We start from the raw sequence: 18425 nt of genomic DNA, 5'->3' as shown, positions 1-18425 counted from the left end.
TGCCTATCAGGGGCTGAGTGAAGCAGCAGAGGTGCTGAAGGTAAATGGTGGTAAAGGGTGACCTGGACACGCTCAGCAGGTGCAGCAACACTGTGTCAGAGCACACCTTGCCAGGTGGCCAGGAAGGTGACAGCCTGCTCCCTTGTACCAGCTTCCTCAATTGCTAAGGTCACCCCTTGACCAGACTCAAGCATTCTTTGCTTTCTTTCTTATAAACAACTGTATTTAAAAGTTAAGAGATCTCTGCATAACTCGAGAGATGACAGAAGTCGTGTTTCTGATCCCATGGGGTTGCGTAGGTTGCGCATGTCGAGCAGACAGGAATGACTCCAAGCCATGAGGAGACAGACTGTGAGGAGAAAGGTGAGAGACAGGGAATACTCCAAATGCCTGCTGCTGCACTGGTGCAGCCAAAATCCATGAGAAATGGGCCTGAAAGACTCAGAAAGAAAAAACACAACCCCTTCTAGGTCTGGAAATAATTTTCACTACTCTTAAACACTGAAATACCAGCAGCATGGGCGGTTATCCCCTGCGAGGAAGCACATCCCTCTCGCACTAGTCCTCAGGCTGGCTCCCCTGTCACAACGTGCAAGTCTTTTGGCAGTATCAAAAGGCTTCACCCTCATGATGGAAGGGAGGAGGATGATCTCTGCTGCACAAATGAGGAAGTCGGTCATGGGGCAGATGAAGGAGGCTGCCCAAGAACGTACAGGAAACCTGTGACCGAGGCGGGGAACTGAACCCAGACCATGAGTTCTAGTTGGGTGCCCAGTCCAAGCTGGGTGACTGACAGATCACCTCTTCTACCGGTACTTAGAAACGTAAGTTTGGTGGGATTTTTAATGAATGCACGGGGGTTTTTTTCATTTGTCTAGCCACCACGTTTCATTTCACTCACACTTCTGCTTTGTGGAAGCCTTTTATTCTGCTTCTCTTTTGCTTTGGCTTAAAAAAATCTACACAATTGAACATTAAAATGAGACTTTAACCTTCACTATTTGGTCTTCTTCCCTACCAACATCAGCCTCTCTGGCTCCCAGTGTTAAGTGTCCTTTATTTGTATGCTCTGCCATGACAACTATGGCTTCATCCAAACACATCAGTGATATTTAGAAGGAGATGTCTTATTCATAGTTTCAAAGAATTACAGCAACTGTTTATGCAAACAGCAGCGTTATGAGACAGCAGAGCAGATCTGGTGGGAAAACCAGAGAAAGGAGGCGCACAAAAAAGGTAAGCTCCAATGTAAATGCTCCAGTGCTGCCAGGCATCACATCAATATGAGCCATTGGCTGAAGAACAGCTACCAGTAAACCACTGCCTCAGACTGCCTAGAATGTTTCACTGGCTTGGCTAATGAATCACTGGGAAAATGTGAGTAATGTACTCACAGCCAGGGTAGTCTTCATGGTGGGTGAGAACAGTGTTTCTTCCATTATCGTGATGATCTGTAGTTTAATTGATATTTGAAAATGTCTTAGGATCTACCAGTGAAAGGCACATCATATGAATTTCTAAGATGAAATTCTGTGGTATTATACTATTTTCAAGGACGTGCAACAAGTCAAACCGTTATTTCATTAAATAATTCACACTGGCTGAATCCCTTACAGAAAGTCTCAAGATCTTGAGAGGGGAAAAAATACCTAATTTCCACTTGTGTAATAACTAGCACAGTGAGAAAGAAAAAGACTTCAGACTTCTATGAGAAAATGCTGCAAAACCACAAACTTTCAAAAATGCCCAATATGCTATTTTCAGCTTATCTGAATGCAGCCTAAACTATCCACAGCTAACCAAGGTGCATCAGAAGATTGTCATCATTCCACTTCCACCACAGGCTTTCAGTAACTTTTGCCCACTGTGCATCCAAAGCTGTTAAGCCTGACAAAATAACATGAGACCTTTATGCTTAAAGCAGCTGAGCAGCTGCAAAAATAACCCTCTAAAAATATTGAATATTTGGTCTTGCTCAGCAGCTGAAAAAACAATTACTGATTGAAAAAGACATTGTTTGATATTACTTAATAGTTGGGGAAAAACTACTCATGAATCATAATTAACATATATTTAACTATTTGAAAGTGCACATCTACTGTTTGGGGCCTCATGGACAGCCAATACGTGGCCTTCTGGCACCATTAAACAGACTAATCAGACAAATTAGAAGGACATGAGGCAGAAAGCCACACTGGAATAGTGAATCCTTCAGCAACTGGTATAACTGAGATTGCCTCAGTAGTGTGTGCCACACAACACCAGGTCTGAATTTGCTCTATCAGAGCGGCAGTGACTATTGCAGGGTAAGTTAAATAAACACAAAGCTCCAGCTCCTGGTGTCACAGCGACTCAAACACCATGACAAAGGGAATGAAAATCGAGCGCTAACAGCAATAGAACAAAAAATTCCCTTGAAACAGCCTCAAGGCTTATGGGCAACTCTACAGCAGTCCCAGTTGTGGTTGGGTGGCAATGGGGCTTCCAGATGTCAAGTGCCACAGAGCCCTCTAAGCCCCTAAGAAAAGTCCAGAAGCAGCATCACTCCCAGGGGAGCCTCGCTCCTGCCTCCTGCACTGAAACTGTGGCCAGCAGGGCTAAGGACATGACCATCCCTGAGCATCTGGCACTGGTGAGGCTGCACCTTGAATCCTGTGTTCAGTTTTGGGCCCCTCACTACTACAACAAAGACACTGAGGTGCTGGAGACAGTTCAGAGAAGGGCAATGAAGCTATTGAAGGGTCTGGAGCACAAGTCTGATGAGGAGCAGCTGAGGAAACTGGGGCTGTTTAGCCTGGAGAAGAGGAGGCTGAGGGGAGACCTTACACTGTCTACAGCTACCTGAAAAGAGAATGTAGTATGGTGGGTGTTGGTCTCTTCTCCCAAGTCACAAGCAATAGGACGAGAGAAAATGGCCTCAAGTTGCCTCAAGGCAAAAATGGCCTCAAGGGGAGGTATAGGTTGGATACTGGGAAAAATTTCTTCATGGAAAGGGTTCTCAGGCATTGGAACAGGCTGCCCAGAGAAGCGGTTGAGTCACCATCCCTGGAGGTATTTAAAAGATGTGTAGATGTGGCACTTAAGGACACAGCTTAGTAGTGGTCCTGACAGTGTTAGGTTAACGGCTGGACTGAGTGATCTTAACGGTCTTTTCCAATCTAAATGATTCTAGGACTCTACGAAAGCAACAGTGACTTGAGTCAGGGCATAAGTTCCAGAATTGGGTAGACAATTTAGAAGCAGGATGCCACAAACAAACATTTTGTCTTTTGCTAAATTTCTCATTATACATTTTCTTAGAACTTAGATTTTCCTAAGTCCTAATTTCCCCCAAGCAATTCCCTTACTCTACCTACTTGCCATAGCTGAGGTGTCCCACATTGATGACAGCAACAGGGTCATTTTTTCATCTCATTCATATCCATCTACACAGAATGAGGCTGAGCACCCCACAGGTCAAGTAAGCACAAAGCAAGGATGAAATGCCAGTCAGCACATCTGGCAGGTAACTCCTAGCAGAGCTGAGGCAAGGACGTTTGTCTGACACACCACCTCACCTGGAGAGTGATCCAGGCATGTCAGTCTACCCGCACAGAACAAAAATCCACAAACAAGAAATCTGTTCCAAAATATTGACTCAACTGCTTTACCACAGGGTTTGAAGGACTTGCAATTAGCATATATATTTGTTTGTTAGTTTTAAAACTAGTTTATGTACAGCAAATGTACCCCGAAGGGAATATTTTGTGAGGTTCTGAGCAGTATGAGCAGCCTGCATAGTATGCTTAACTTTAAGTAACTTGAGCCCTAGATCACCTACCCTCCCACCCTTGTTCTCTGATGTGACCTTATTATCAGATGCCATTTCAAGGGAAATGCACTTAAGTCATAAATACTTCTTGTATCATACTTCTCATAATCTGCATCATCAGCAGCAGAAAAATGAAGGTAATATAAAAAGAGATAAAACAGTTATAAACTTTCAGGTCACAAACATCCTGAAATGGATTACGCTTTCAAAAGGAACTGTATAAATGGCATGATGAGGTTTCCTTGGTGCACACCTTGAAAGATGATGTTATTCATTTTAAGCGCAAACATGTTTCCAATGCCCTACTCAATGCAACTGGCTTTTAACCTGAAATGGGTCTTTTCCATCAACATACACTCATCATGGAGACAGATATAGCTGACCAAATTCACTGTTGTGCACAGCCTGCTGAGGTTCCCTAGCTATACTCACAGCGTATCTGAAGAGATAAACCAGTACTCTCTTCTGATCAGTTAGTGCACCTACCCATGGAGTATTTTGAGTTGAGTTCGGTAGATCGCAGTCTATGTACATAGCACTTGCCCTAGCAGGGCTATACCAGCATAACTAAAACACTGAAGTGTAAAAATACAGGCAGGGATGAACACTCAAGAAACATGTATGCCACAGAGTGAATGGCAACATACACCAACATGTATTTTGGCAAATTTCTTTCTGGGCTTATATGTAGCTGCCTTTTCTCAGAAGCGTTCAGGTACTGTGTCACGGAGTTTCAGAGCAGGTCAGCAAAGAGCCTTTAAAAGGACTTTAGCTCTGTACTTCAGACATGGGAGTGCTCATGGTCCCACATGCACTGCTACTGTCTACTAGATGTTAAACTACGAAATTGCAAGGAACAATCAAACATCTAAAAAATGCCTCCCAAATTGAAGAAACCGTTCCATGCTGCTTTTGCAAAAATACTTACAACACAGTCCTGGAAGCAATTTCCAAGCAAGTCACCTGCTGCTCTAGACGATTTACTGGATGGTGTGGCTCAGCTCTTTCATACAAGCAGCACCTACAGTTATTTCTAGAAAAAAAAATAAAACCAAATTCTTTGTGAGCAAATACGCAAATATAGTCATCCTTCTTTTTAAAACCATAACCAGGCTAAAACTAGCTTTAGTAGGACTTGATCAAAGTTCTCATGCCAAGCTCCACGTGTGCTGTCTGCTTACAGGAACAAGCTCCAAGGTGCAGTCAAAGCCGACCTTGGGTGCTGAAGCTGAGAGTGGCTGCGCTTGAGAAAAAAGCCCCACGCTGAGCGTATCAAAGCAGCGAACAAACGTGCACAGCTGCTTTTCTCATCTAGTTCTACTTAAAGCATTCACAGGAAACACAAGACAAAATACTGGTGTTAGTGCCAAAAAATGTAGGTGATTTCAGCGAGGCCAGAAATTCCAGGCACCGACTTCTTTTTTCTCTCTCTTGAGTGGGTGTTCACTTCTAAGTTGCAGACGTGTTAGCAATTCAACGACTGAATGAATTAGTGTTCAACTTAACAGTCATTGTTAGGTTGGGAGGTTATTACTGCTTGTTCTGCTAAAGTGACAAGTTAAAATTGGTTTGTATCTGAAAAGTTGTTTTCTCCAACATACATTCCCCAGCTTTTCGTACCAAATAATTTTCTTCCATCACGTCAACTCCTATTGTATGAACCATCTCTGCCAGCTACACCACTGCAGCTGGGATAGGCAAGGAGAATCAGCAAAGGGGGACAGGCAAGGAAGAGAGAGCTCAGCCCCCAACATTTCCCTTTGGCCTGCCATCTTATTTTTCCAGGCATTTTTTTTTGTTTGCACAAGACTTCAAAGACAACAAAGGACTACACTCACATTTGCACGACACGTTCTGCTTTAAAAGCAAGCAACCAAAGGCAAAATCCAAGAGTAACGAGAAGGCTCCACTTCATCTAGCCACGAGCCTGGGAAACCTATTTGCTCTCAGGCACTGCTTGGTGCACCAGATGGAAAGCTGTGATTTCCCAACTTCCCAGGTAATTGTTACTAATGGAAAACCCAAATTTTCAAGGTTGAGCTGACTGGTACAGAGGGGAAAAAAAATACCACCACATGTAGAAATTTTTGCAGACTCAGATCCATTTTGTACTAGTAAACGAGCTTTTATCCTTCCCTCCTTTTTTTCTTTTTTTTTTCTTTTTTTTTACTTTTAGGGTAGTTCACAAGCTGCTGACAACTTACACTGTACTAAGAGCTGTTCACACCGCACAAAGTGTTTACCACTCACAACTGATGCTAAAAATTAATTTACGGCACTGCAACAGCAAGCTTTGACAAATTGTCATGTGTTGACACAGTCATAAGTTGTTGGTTAAAAAAAGTAACACTTTCCTCTTCTGCCACCTCATGTTTGAGACCAGGGATGGGCACATTATGCAAAGTTTGAGGGTTTGTAAGCTTCACAAATGTTTGGGCTTCACAAAACAAGCTTGGTTGTGAAAATTTTTTCTCCTACAGCTAGGAGCGTGTTTATTGCCAAAAAGACTCTAGCAAGAAAAAAAAAAATCCTTTCTTATCTACCAAGATCTGTGTGTTGTGCATAACTAGGAGAAAAGGCTATAAAATAAATCACCTTGCATGATACTTTTTCTAGATAAGATCATCCAGTGACAAATACCTTGTATCAATTACTCAGAACTGCAGACACCACCCTCCTCCTGCAGAATGGAAGGAAAAAAATATAGCTCCAAGTTAGAGTTTTAATTGTTCTCAGCTGTCACACAATGTTATCTTAAGTGAACTCATTTATTTCTTGATTCTTCTGTATAGCTCTATATGGAAAAAAAAGCAACAGCATTCATCAGACAAGGTCCAAATTGATTTCCGTGTACTCAAGATAGTAAGTGTTAGCCAGCACTTGTGCCCAGGGCAGCTCTTAAATCTTAATTCCTCCTCTTCTTCCTCAGGGTAGGACAAATAATCTGTCTAGTTTACACCCTGGAATCAGTAATGGACACAAAGGTGGTCTCAGCTGAAATCAACAGTGTTTCAGCGGCGATGCTACTGTAAAACATTAGGCCCACACAGGCATAAATGGAGGCAAAGAAGGTCAAGGATGTAGAGAACCAAATCAACAGGAGATAACCAAGGCATGCATTTGGCTGAGGTGTCAACAACTTCACATTATTTTTATTTTCTTGTCTTCTGAGGTTCAAGTTCCTCTGCATTCTTTACACTCTCAGCATCTGCCAAATGGGCTTTATGAGGGGCACTAAGAAGCCACCACTTCGTGTTGTGCACCAGCAACCCGGCCTTCCAGCGCTCCCATACCTCTCCCTAAGCTCCATCCCCTCTCAGAGCACACACTGCGCAAGAATGCAGAGGAAATGCATTCAGGAAATTAACTTGGCAATACAAGTAATTTATTTGCTTTCCACCCCCTCTTAGGACTTGTACAAAGAAGAGATGCTTCAAGTGGTTCCTAGGTCCTGAGGAGGGGCAATGCTGTACCTGTGCAGAATCAATTCACCTGCCCCATGCCTCTGTCAGTGCAAGAGTGATCCATGTAATTTCTCTACAAAACTCAAAACACATAACATAAACAAAAAAGAGCTCCTGCAAAACAGAATCAGAATAATTTCAGCTGGAAGAGACCCTCAGGATGATTGAGTCCAACCATAACCTAACCTAACTCTAGCATTAAACCACATCCCTATGAACCTCGTCTAAATGCCTTAAGGGGGGATGAAATTCCATGTGGACTCTTCATTTGGTCACACCCCACACGCCCTGTACAGAATTTCTCTACCATCTGAGATGCTACTCTGACAAATCACATGTATTACTTTCTGATCGATCTAATGGATGTAAAAAACATTTACGTCATTACAGCCAGCATGGATATTATCTTGTGCTGCTGACTGGAGCGATATCATTAGCTTAGACTGATGTACATTTAGAAAAGCACTCAAGTGGCAACTCCTACCTCCCTCCCCCAAAGTAACAAAAATTTATAAATATTTTCAGTGCATCACATGAAATGCTTTATTTCACTGGATTCAGCCCAAGAGTCAACAAAGTTGAAATAAAGATGATTCAACTATTCAGTCAAAAACTTCAGCTGTGTAACTACCTAGAAAGTAACACTCCTTTTCTTCTACCTTGTAGGAAAACTGATAAATCCCAAGTTTTACTGTAAGTTACCTGAACTGCCCAAATATAATCTCTCCAGTGCATTTTTACTTCTTTGCTGTATAGAAGGAAACACAAAGAACTTAAACTTTTTTACTTTAAGGATGGAAAAAGCCCAAGACATCCTCACTAACCCAATGAAGAACACTATTAGGAAAAAAGTGGGACTTGGGGTTTCATGTTTCTTTTTTTTTTTTTTTTTGAAAAATATCTATTTACTTGTGACAGTTTTTTCCTGATAGATCCAACTTCTGAGTGTGAAGAAGCCACCCACAGGCAGAAGGGTCTTTCTTGCCAAGTCCCTTATGTGAGCTCATGCCCGCTCTGATCAATGCAGGGGCAGTGCAGGAAAGCCAAGAAGGTTCAACATCTGAGAGAAGCAGACCAAGGATCCCCTGTGGCCTTCCTGCATCATCCCTCTCTGCCCTGCCCTTCAAGTTTTGGCATAGGGAGCATGGCAGAGTCTTGGCAGGCCCCACAGCTGTGCTCCCTCCTGCTGCTATTTGCATGGCATTATTAATAGAATAAAGCTATAGAATCATAGAATCATTTAGGTTGGAAAAGACCTTTAAGATCATCAAGTCCAATTGTAATTCTCCCACTGCCAAGTCCACCCCTAAAACATGTCCTTAAGAATCACAGAATCATAGAATACCATGCTAGAAGAGACCACAAGGATCATCTGGTCCAATCTTTCTTGGCAAAACCACAATATAGACAAGATGGCCCAGCACTCTGTGCAGCTGAATCTTAAAATTGTCCAATGCTGGGGAATCCACCACTTCCCTGGGGAGATTATTCCATGAAGATGACATGTGCCCCACAAACCCTCACCAAGATTTCAAAACCAAAAGGGAATATATGAAGCTGTCCTACTCTCTTGATGATGGACTCAAGTAACCAAAGGTGTAAATACATATAGTGAATACACACACTGCATATGCACTGGGTAGCCCCTGCCTGCATGGAATGCAGACTGTATGAAACAAACTCCCGGAAGCTGCATCTTTCTTATTCCCTGAGGACCACTCTTCCAGCCAATGAGGACAGGACACTAAGCCAAATGCTTCAGATCTGCGGGTGTTTAATAGGGCCTCTCCACTCCCAAAGCCAGTGGTAGCAGTGACTAACTACACCGTGGGCAATTTTCCTGTCTCTGCTCTGTGCCTGTCTTCACGTCACTGCAAAGGTCACGGCGTCATATCTGCTACACTGAGGTCTGCCGCCCACCAGCAAACAGGGAAGGAGCTTATCTGGACAGCCTGGCAGGACCTCCTGCGAGCATTTGGGGGTGGGGGGAAACCTTGCAGCTTTCCCCTGAGCAGGGTGGGGGGGGAGGAAGCTTAAAAATGGTTCCAGTTCTTAAACCTTCAGAAAGGACTGAAATGCTAAAAGTACTTTGAACTGAAAGGACCTCAACCTGCACCAACACTGTACAGCACGCTTTGCTCAACAAAGCCCAGGTCTCATTTCTGATTCTTCCTCCCTGCTGGAGAAGCAATGGGAAGCGGTAGCTCCGTAAGCATGAAACGGTGGGAAAAGGCATCAGATCTTTGTCCCTGACTCTCTGGAGCACACATTGCACTTCCAGCCCTTGCAAGCAGAAGAAACTTGGTGGCCTTGTCAAGAGTTTAATCCATGCTTCCCCTTTGCAGCTCCATAAAAAGGGAAGTGCAAGGACCCCTTAGGAGGCAGACTGGGAACCTCCTGCCACCTCCACCAATGCACTCACGTACATGCATGTGGGTATTTCTCCCCTTTGCTTTACAGTTCAAGCCTTTTTCTAACTGCGTACATTTATATATTTTTCCGTACTTCCTCAGCGTTACATCTGTTGCATGGTCCATAGCAATCAATGCCAGCATTAGCTACAGCATTACCACAGAAGCAAAACATGTGATTCTTTGAAATAGGAGTCTTTTCTTCCCCAACTTCTCACAGCCATTTATTGCTAAATAAATCCATCTGATTTCTTGCTTGACTTGTGTCTACTCAGATCAAACCTTTACTAAAGCTGGAAGCATTTTGTTTCTAGCAAATATATTCCCATGCTCCCAAATCAAATCTCTATTTCTGGCTGAGACAATGTCATCCAACTTTTATTGTAGTGCAATGCTTCCAAACAAATGAACTTAAAAAATCAGTTAAATGGCAACACATAGCTGAAGGGCTCTAGAGGTTTATCTATCACATGGCAAAACCTACTCTTTGCACAGCATTTGTATAAGTGACTGGAGGAATCTCTGTATGTTTTTGAGCCACCTCAGGCCAGAAAGGTAACTAGGTAACAAAGCAAATTATGCCAGATTGTATGAGAGTGGTAGTAAAAATGTTTAAATCAGATCATTTTGGTTAGTACCTTGTGAAATCCTCCTATCTACTCCATGTGGTGTGACCTTCTGCGTGCAACCCGGTTACAAGACAGGGGAAAGAATGAGCTCAGAGACTGATCTCACCTATGGTGCTGTGGCTGGAAGCCTTGCTTGACCTTTTGACCCACAGTGATTTCCACAAGAGAAATCACTGCAGGAAAGGTACCAGTCAAAGTAGTTAACAAGTCCATCTTCTATCCCTGCTGATAAGGACAACTCAGTGAAAAGGAACTGCTCCCCCCAAGAGCTTCCCTGAGGCTGTTTTTGTTTACAGGGTGTTCAAGGAGCCACCATCCCCTTTATGGGGTGTCGAGACATGCCGGGGAAAATGTTACCAACTCTTTGGTATTTCCCCAAATTATAAAAGCATCCCAGTTTCAGGAGTTGCTGGGCCGCAGTGAGGATGTGTTCAAAGCCCTGTCTGTTCAGCAGTGCAGATGCCAATGTTGGCAATACAAAAGTTGAAAAGGCACATGGGCATATGTAAAAGTTTACTTCAGCACAAAGCAAAGCAAGGATCCTAAATTAGTCCAGTTCCTGTCTTCCCAGTGACTTCCCTCACCATTGGAAAACCTTTGGTTTGGATTTTAGTCAAGTCTGGTTTACAGTGCTCAACTTTGGCTGTCAAAAAAAAAAATAAAACAACTCTGCTGGAATGCCTTACTCATTACACAGCCTTGCAAAAATTATTAGCTATGTTACAAGGCATTTCCCTTTGGGAACCAGAAGGGGTGAAGAAAGGGGATGGAGAGTGACAGTTCGTGGTTTCTAATGCAGAAGCAAAAAAATAAATAAGAAGAATACAGGATAAAATGTGTTTACATTTGTCAAAACAAGTTTCCTGGAGACACAGCGGGTTCATGCTGCTGAGCTGTCACTTCTGCTAGAAACTGCTGCCTCATGCTATTGGGAGGTCAGTCACTGACCTACTTTCTGATAGAACTGAATTAATTTGCTACTTCTGTACACAAACCTGTTTTTTTTTTTTTTTTTTAAAGGAATATTCAACAAACCCATGAAAAGCTACCTTTTATCCAACTTGGAGCTTCAACTGATGCTGTGTGAGACTACTACATATCCTGGCATGGGACTCACTGTGCTTGGTCTGCTTATTCTTTTGGAAAAATCTGTACAGAATATTTTTAATGAGTTGACACTGCCAACATCTTCCCTTCTTGAACTCTGACATTACAGTAATACCAGCAATACAACCCACTACAGACAATAAGGGAGGCTAGAACTCGAACATACTGTGCTTTGTCTAGGCTGCTGCTGAAATAGATGCCTACCACAACAGGATTAGCTCCACAAATAGACAGATGCATGGCACAGTATATTTATAGGATTTAAACACAAAATTACTAATAGAAAACAAGATGAGTGGGTGAAACTTATAAACTGATCATTTTTTTATCCAATCATCCCCTGCACAGAGCCAGATAACAAACATCTGTGTTCCAGGAGTTGGTGATATGGAATGAGCACTTAAAATTAAAACATCATACTCAAACACTGAAGTAGCAGAAGTAGTAGCAAAAGACGTGCTGTCTACTTGCTCTCTTTGTTTAATGGCTACATGCACACATCACTAAACAAATCCTTTCATTAAAGTAAAACCATAGTGAAGAGTTTCATGGATCTTCCAAATCCTTGAACCATCCAAGTACCATCTCTTGAAATCATTCTTAGCAATGCCACAATTGAAAGCTTCACTGCTTGGGTGGACTCATCTTTCCAGGTCTCTTGTGGGTAGCAGCACTGCAGTTCAGAAAGAGAAAAGTAGTGTACCGTTCTGTGAAAGTGGGGACTTTCTGCATTAAGGCTCTAAACAAACATTTGGAAGACAAGAACTCACCAACTAACACTTGCATCAGACCTCTTCAGCAACTTGGTCTCTTACATTCACCTCACCTTCTGTCTGCAAAGTGAAAATAAGGATCTTCTCCCAGGGCTTGGCTTGCTTAGTACCAAACCACTGTGGGCTAGACTTGCACCTTCCTTTGCATTTCCCCAGGGTCCAATCTAACAATACTGGAGGTGGTATTGTAATACAAGACAACTAAGCGGTATCGTAACAGATTTATGATCACTCGAGTTCCCGGACTTGATGAGGCTCATGTGCCAAAGATAACTATGCCAAATCCAGCACTTGCAACTGCAAGTGCTTTTTTGTCAACCTTTTTAGCTTTTATCTGTGCATATTTGCAAGCCCCGAATCTGAAGTTCAAATAAATCCAATAATTCACTCAAATCCACTAGGATTTGAAAACATTAGGGAAGTGTCAAGATGTCATTGAGCTTGTTCTGCAGAAAAGAGTGCTTTATAGTTTCAGAAAGAAATAGACAAGGGAGCTATTTAACGAGATGGTGACATATTGAAACATGGATAGATAAGTAATTAATAGCTACGTTCTCTAAGTGAAAACTTTTCTGAGTGAAAAATCAGTTTATATGAAAAACTACAAGTCAGTTGCTGCCATTTTGGGTGGATAAGAACTGTCATGCACATTAGTATCTCCATTACCATGAAGGATTTTACTCCTTTAAGGAACTCACAAAGACCTTCACATAAAACAGCATGTGGGAAGCCAAGAACTAACAGAAGGAGACATTCGTAACCAGAATTCTAATGAAAAATGTTATCAGGAATACATGAAAATGGGGGAGAACTTCTGCCACAAGAAGATAATGTTATAGCAAGAGGTCCATTTTAGTCTCTTAGGAGCAAGAGTAATTGCACAGTTGTATAGAAGTTGTCATTAGGATACAGAACACTGGCCAAATGACCTATATATGTTGGTAGCCCAAAATATTTTGCTATTAAAAAGGTCCAGTATTCAACTAGTAGATCATCTGATTCAGAAACCTCTTAACCCTGGCGTGCAGATTTCCTTACCTAATTTCTACGCAGCTGCAAGTGGAACACACGCCACCTTAAAGTAAACAAAGCAGGAGAGACGAAAAATAGTCATGCTCCACGAAATATTGAGTAGAAACCCATTAATTAAGCATTTAATTATTTTTATCACTCGTGTCTGTCTTCACAGTTTAAAGTCTCTCTCGGCAATCAACCAATTTTGGGATTCACTGCTGTCATGCCAATCGTGGCAGCATCTCAGCTAAAAAGGCACTGTCAAACATAATGAAGTTTTCCATCAGCTTGTACCCACACCGGTGCTGCACACTGCAAATGCTGCTTGACAAGGGAAGGTGGGGATAGAGCTTTACCCACCCTACATCCCAAGGACTGCAGAATGGTCCTAACTGGCAAAGGCACAACTGAATCACACTTACAGTTGAGAAGATACGCTATAGACTCCAACTCACACTCTCCTACACAATGTACAAATAGCACCCTATGGGCTTTGAAATATATTTGAGAATTTTCAATTGTTTCTTGTGTTTTCTTTCCAACTTTCCTATTTTCTTTTCCAACTTGCACATGCCTCAGACTATGGCATACTATAAACATGGAAAAATTTCCCAGCACTTCACTGTTAGAGCTCAACCTTTCCCTCAAATCCATGGATACCATTCCCTGTCCTTCATCCAGGGATGCTGTACATAGAGCATGCAGAAGGACAGAGAAGAAGGATTCCCCGCTGGGAAGGAGAATATACATCTCTCTAATTGGTATTCCTGTTTCTAACAGTTTGTTTTCATGCTGGTCCTACTGGAACTGGTGTTAGCAGAGAGTAGGCTAGGGCTTATAAGACTTTGAAATACATAATGACAGTCACCGCCACAACGAGCTGTGCGTTTGTACCTGCTGACTCAGGCAGAGGCAGTACTGACGTCTTAACTGTAAGCCACATTTACAATGCATTTACAATGCATTTACACTGCCTCACCTGAATCATCCCTGCTTTATCTGCCCCTAGTAAGCTCTGGTCCGGCAGCCGAAACTCCCAAGAAGCTGGTGGCAGCAACCATCTGAAACCAGTGACCGTCTGAAACCAGTACATCAGGCTGCCAGCTCCCTGCGCAGGGGCTGTCACCCTGTGTTCACCCAGCACGCAGCAGCGCAGCCGGGACTCGACCTACTCGGCCTCTGGGCATCACTGCAACATAAATGAGGATAACCCACATGCCAAAGAAGGGCAAATATTCAGTCCTCGAACAATTCAGTACTTTACAGCAAACCCCTTGCAGTCCAGAGCTTGAAACAGAAATTTACGTGATGATGTGAAAGTCTGCATCAAAAAACCAGCAAGCCGCACTGTTTGGCATCTCAGTTTCCAGACCCTGTGAAGTCCAAATAGCTCAAACACAAAACTCTGAGTAAGAGCTATTTTAAACCAATTTTGGCAGTCGCTAAGAGTCATAACCAGGATGCCAGCTGTATGGATTCTTGCCTCCTTCTCCTGGCTCCAACGGGCCAGCAGCAGCGAGGGGACACCTGCCTGACTTGCTTAGGGAAGCTCTGATGCCTCTACCTTCCTTCAGATCTAGTGTGCTGGGTTCCTGCAGCAAGGAGTACCTGTCTCTACCACTCCAAGGACAGATGAAACATATTACCAATAAAAATCAGAATCTTCAAAGTTTCAAAAGTTCCCTTTCCATAAAGCAACCCTTAGAGAATAACCGATAATGAGGTGCAAAGCCCTTTTTTATAGGCACTCACTAGAGATGACCCACATAACTCATCCACTTTGCCACTTAACATTTCCAAATGTACAGCAGTATAAAAGCTTTTACAACCATGCATGATCATGTCATATTTTATGCTTTATGTATAAAAGCATCTAGTGTATGCATTTCCTGATCCTGGTCACTTCTGTGTTCCTCTTTACCTTTGCCATCAGCCTCCTCTGAAACATCTGAACATGTTTCAGCTCTCCAAACATCAGCCAACCCAGAACTGTGGCTGAAGCACAACTAGCCATGTAGCAGAGCTTCCTTTCCCTGGGTCCCCAAGCTGCACAAAAGTCCTGTCCCAGTTTCCTACCTGGGAACACATGATGGGACGGTGAGATCAAGACTCGTGACCACACAGCACAGGCTACAATATGTTAAAGTAAATATAACAAAATACAAATAAAAATAAGGAAAGGTCCAAAATACGTGGATTTAGATTAGATAGAAAGAAGAAATTCTTCATCATGATGGTGATGAGACACTGGAACAGGCTGCCCAGAGAAGTTGTGAATACTCCATCCCTGGAAGTGTTCAAGGCCAGGCTGGATGGGGCTTTGAGCAACCTGGTCTGGTGGAAGGTGTCCCTGCCCATGGCAGGAGGGCTGGAACTAGATGATCTTTAAAGTCCCTTCCAACCCAAACCATTCTGTGATTCTAAGCAAATTCCATTTTCTCCAGTGCACACCACAGGAACATACGTATCTGCAGAAGGAAGTAGTGTCCTGCATCTGTGTTGGATGGAGGGAGGAGGAGAGGTGAAGTCAGGAAATTTCTGGAAAAATCAATGCAGAAAGAAGGGAGGGAGTTTTTTTTGCACAACCACAGCAAGGCCTGCAGGGACGGGAATGTGCAGGGGAAGCGGTGGGGGTGGGAAGGGATACTGTTCAAATGGCATTGCTGGCAGAGCGTGAGGCCAGTCAAAGGAGGTCACGTCATTCCTGCAGAAAACCCTGCCAGAATTATCTACTGGGTAAGAATGATCACCCTCACAGAAAGAGGGTAACACACAGGCTTGGTCAACATAAGTGATCCAGGGCTTGGGCTGTGGAAAAACAAATCCCAGGAATCAAGGCTGCTCCTGACAAACTGGACACAGATGGAGTTCAGCTGCTGAAACACGTAACCGGAGTGACATAATATTAGAACATATTTTTATGCTTACTAAGACAACAACAAACTGAAGCCTGAAGCTGTATTTTGGGCATGCTAGCTCAAACTATCTTTAGACAGGAAAAGTGTGTGTGTACAGATGTTCCAGCAGGCATGGAGAGCAGAGAGTTGGAAAAAGTGCTCACTCACTTCCAAGCCTTATAAAAAGAAGTTGGTTGTAAACAGGGGTGGAAATAAATACACCAGGCACTACTGAATCAAAATTAAAAACGAAAAGAAAAGCAGGCAAGAAGTCACTAGCTGGTCAGGGACTGGTGAGGTTTAATGGCTACATACCTCCCCTAGCTTTGCTTCTCCCAATGGATGTTTTCAGGTGTTACTCTCTCCTGCAGTGCCCCCCTACATTTTACTGCTCCTGAAGCTCTTTCATCGAGCTTTCTAACTATCTCACTTCCACAGATGCTTCTGCTGGAAGCCCGACTGAAGCTATAAATTCACGTCTACACATCTGTAACAAAAATAATTTTTCTAAAAGCTGTTCTTCTTCCCTGTCGATGGTGACAGAAGTTATATAGAGTTGCTGGCAATTCAGGGGTCTCGCAGCAGCTTTAAACACCCACCAAGACACAGAGTAATGCTGTCTCACAAGGAAAACAGCAATAATGGAATTTTATCTATCTGTCTATATATATGAAGCTGTCATTCTTCGAATCATTTCTGTTTGTGAAGAACTGAAAAACAGAAGAAATGGCCACAAAGCTCTTGTTCCATGGAGCAACTATTATTTTTTAAAGTAAAACATAATTATCACCTCTCTCCAGAAAAAGCCTCAGAGTCCATCAGTGCAAGGACAGATCTAATTTACCATTGTCACTGTTCAGCTTCCAGTAGTAGGAAGATGAGGGTAGCAGTCACATGAATACAATTCAGACCTCCCTTGAAAAAAGCCCTGTATAAATAGGGCATAGAAGATTAGGATGCTTCCATGTTAGACTACGACTGAGTCCTGCTTTTAGCCAAAAAAAACCTAACGTGATGTGGCAAAAAACTGAGTTAAACCTCGGACACAGGAGGCCCTGCACGTGGGGGGCTTTCTGTCACCAGGACAGACACCCCTGCTGCAGCCCACGGACCTGAGCTCCAGGCAGAGAAAAGAGAGGGTCCCCATATACATCCTGCACACCTCTAGTCGTATTTTTCCTTGTCCTCCACCCCTGATATAAGGAAATCTTTGGTTCCATGACCAAAGCAAGCAATGCTTGCAGGGGCTCTAAGAGCATACTAACGGTACAGAAGACTTTGTTCACCACACAACCCCTTAATCTTTCTTAATCTCAAGCCAACAGCAAAGCAGAAACTTCAAAGCTTGTGCTTTGGCCATGACGCAGAAGCAACTGCTTCTGCAAGCAGGACAAGACAACTGTGTTTTGCATGGAAGCGCACCTCCTTTGGGTTCAGCTTGATTTATCTTTATGGCAAATAAATTAACCATGGGCAACCAACGGGTTAATATTGGCACGACAAATTCCAGCCATGAAGATGTGGAAGAAAGAGCACAGCTTTGGGTGATGGAGACAGGCCACCACCCTGCTGGCGGCAGGGTGACTGGGGAACCAGATAAAGGGAAACAAAAATGCACCAACAGGAGCAAAGGCAGATAATGGAGATTGATTAAAAAAAAAAAGGCCAAAGAAGGGAAGCCTGGCAGACAGGGACAGTGCTTGCAGAGAAAGCTCCTCATGGTATATTTAAAACAAGGGCAGGAAAGCAGGAGCAGAGTTTAGCACTGGACCTGGAAGGTGAGCGTCTCTGCCTCCAGGAGAGCCCAGGAGTGTTCCTAAGCTCCTCTTGTCTCCGTGCAACAGCACAACAAAGCTCTGCTTGCAACAGGCATGCAGTGACACTGCTACCCCAGTTTGACAGTCAGCAGCTTCCCAACATGTGGAGAGGATGCTTGTAATTCTAGTATTGCAATGGTATTTGCCATGAGTTTCGTTAAGGTTTTGACATTTAGCAAAGTCACTACTGTTTTTATTGAAATTCACACACACACGGTGCTTAGAAAGAGAGACGGTGAAAAATATAAGCTGGATAGAAAGCTGAGTGTCTTTCAACTTAATTTGTTAGTAGGTTCATCATCATTTTTTGACAGAATAATCTTTTTCACGGTGAATTATTTCCACTGGAAAAAATAGGAGACCAACAAATTGTTGGATGTAATTTGTGCCTTAAATAATAAAGCAATTAATGGCATTTTAGCAGGAACACATTTTTCTCTCCAGAAATAAAATCCCTATTTCATCTCATCTAAATTGCTTGATCAGCTTCAAATGAGAGCAA

The 18425-nt window shown here is 43.0% G+C and overlaps 1 protein-coding gene across 5 annotated transcripts in view; it reads right to left on the bottom strand.

Moving 5' to 3' along the window:
- BACH2 (BTB domain and CNC homolog 2) overlaps positions 1-18425 on the bottom strand; it is a 192508-nt gene that overhangs the window by 99960 nt on the left and 74123 nt on the right. For 4 of the 5 annotated variants that reach the window (XM_065835248.2, XM_071806753.1, XM_071806756.1 and 1 more), the window contains one exon: positions 4740-4844. The exons of the other annotated variant lie outside the window; for it this stretch is intronic. The gene's annotated coding sequence lies outside the window, so the exon portion shown is untranslated. The remainder of the gene's footprint in view (positions 1-4739; positions 4845-18425) is intronic. 5 annotated transcript variants of the gene reach the window in all.

Source organism: Patagioenas fasciata, chromosome 3, assembly GCF_037038585.1.
Source record: "Patagioenas fasciata isolate bPatFas1 chromosome 3, bPatFas1.hap1, whole genome shotgun sequence".
NCBI classification, from domain to species: domain Eukaryota; kingdom Metazoa; phylum Chordata; class Aves; order Columbiformes; family Columbidae; genus Patagioenas; species Patagioenas fasciata.
The sequence above is the reverse complement of the archived record's forward strand: the minus strand, read 5'-3'. Positions and strand labels throughout refer to the sequence as shown.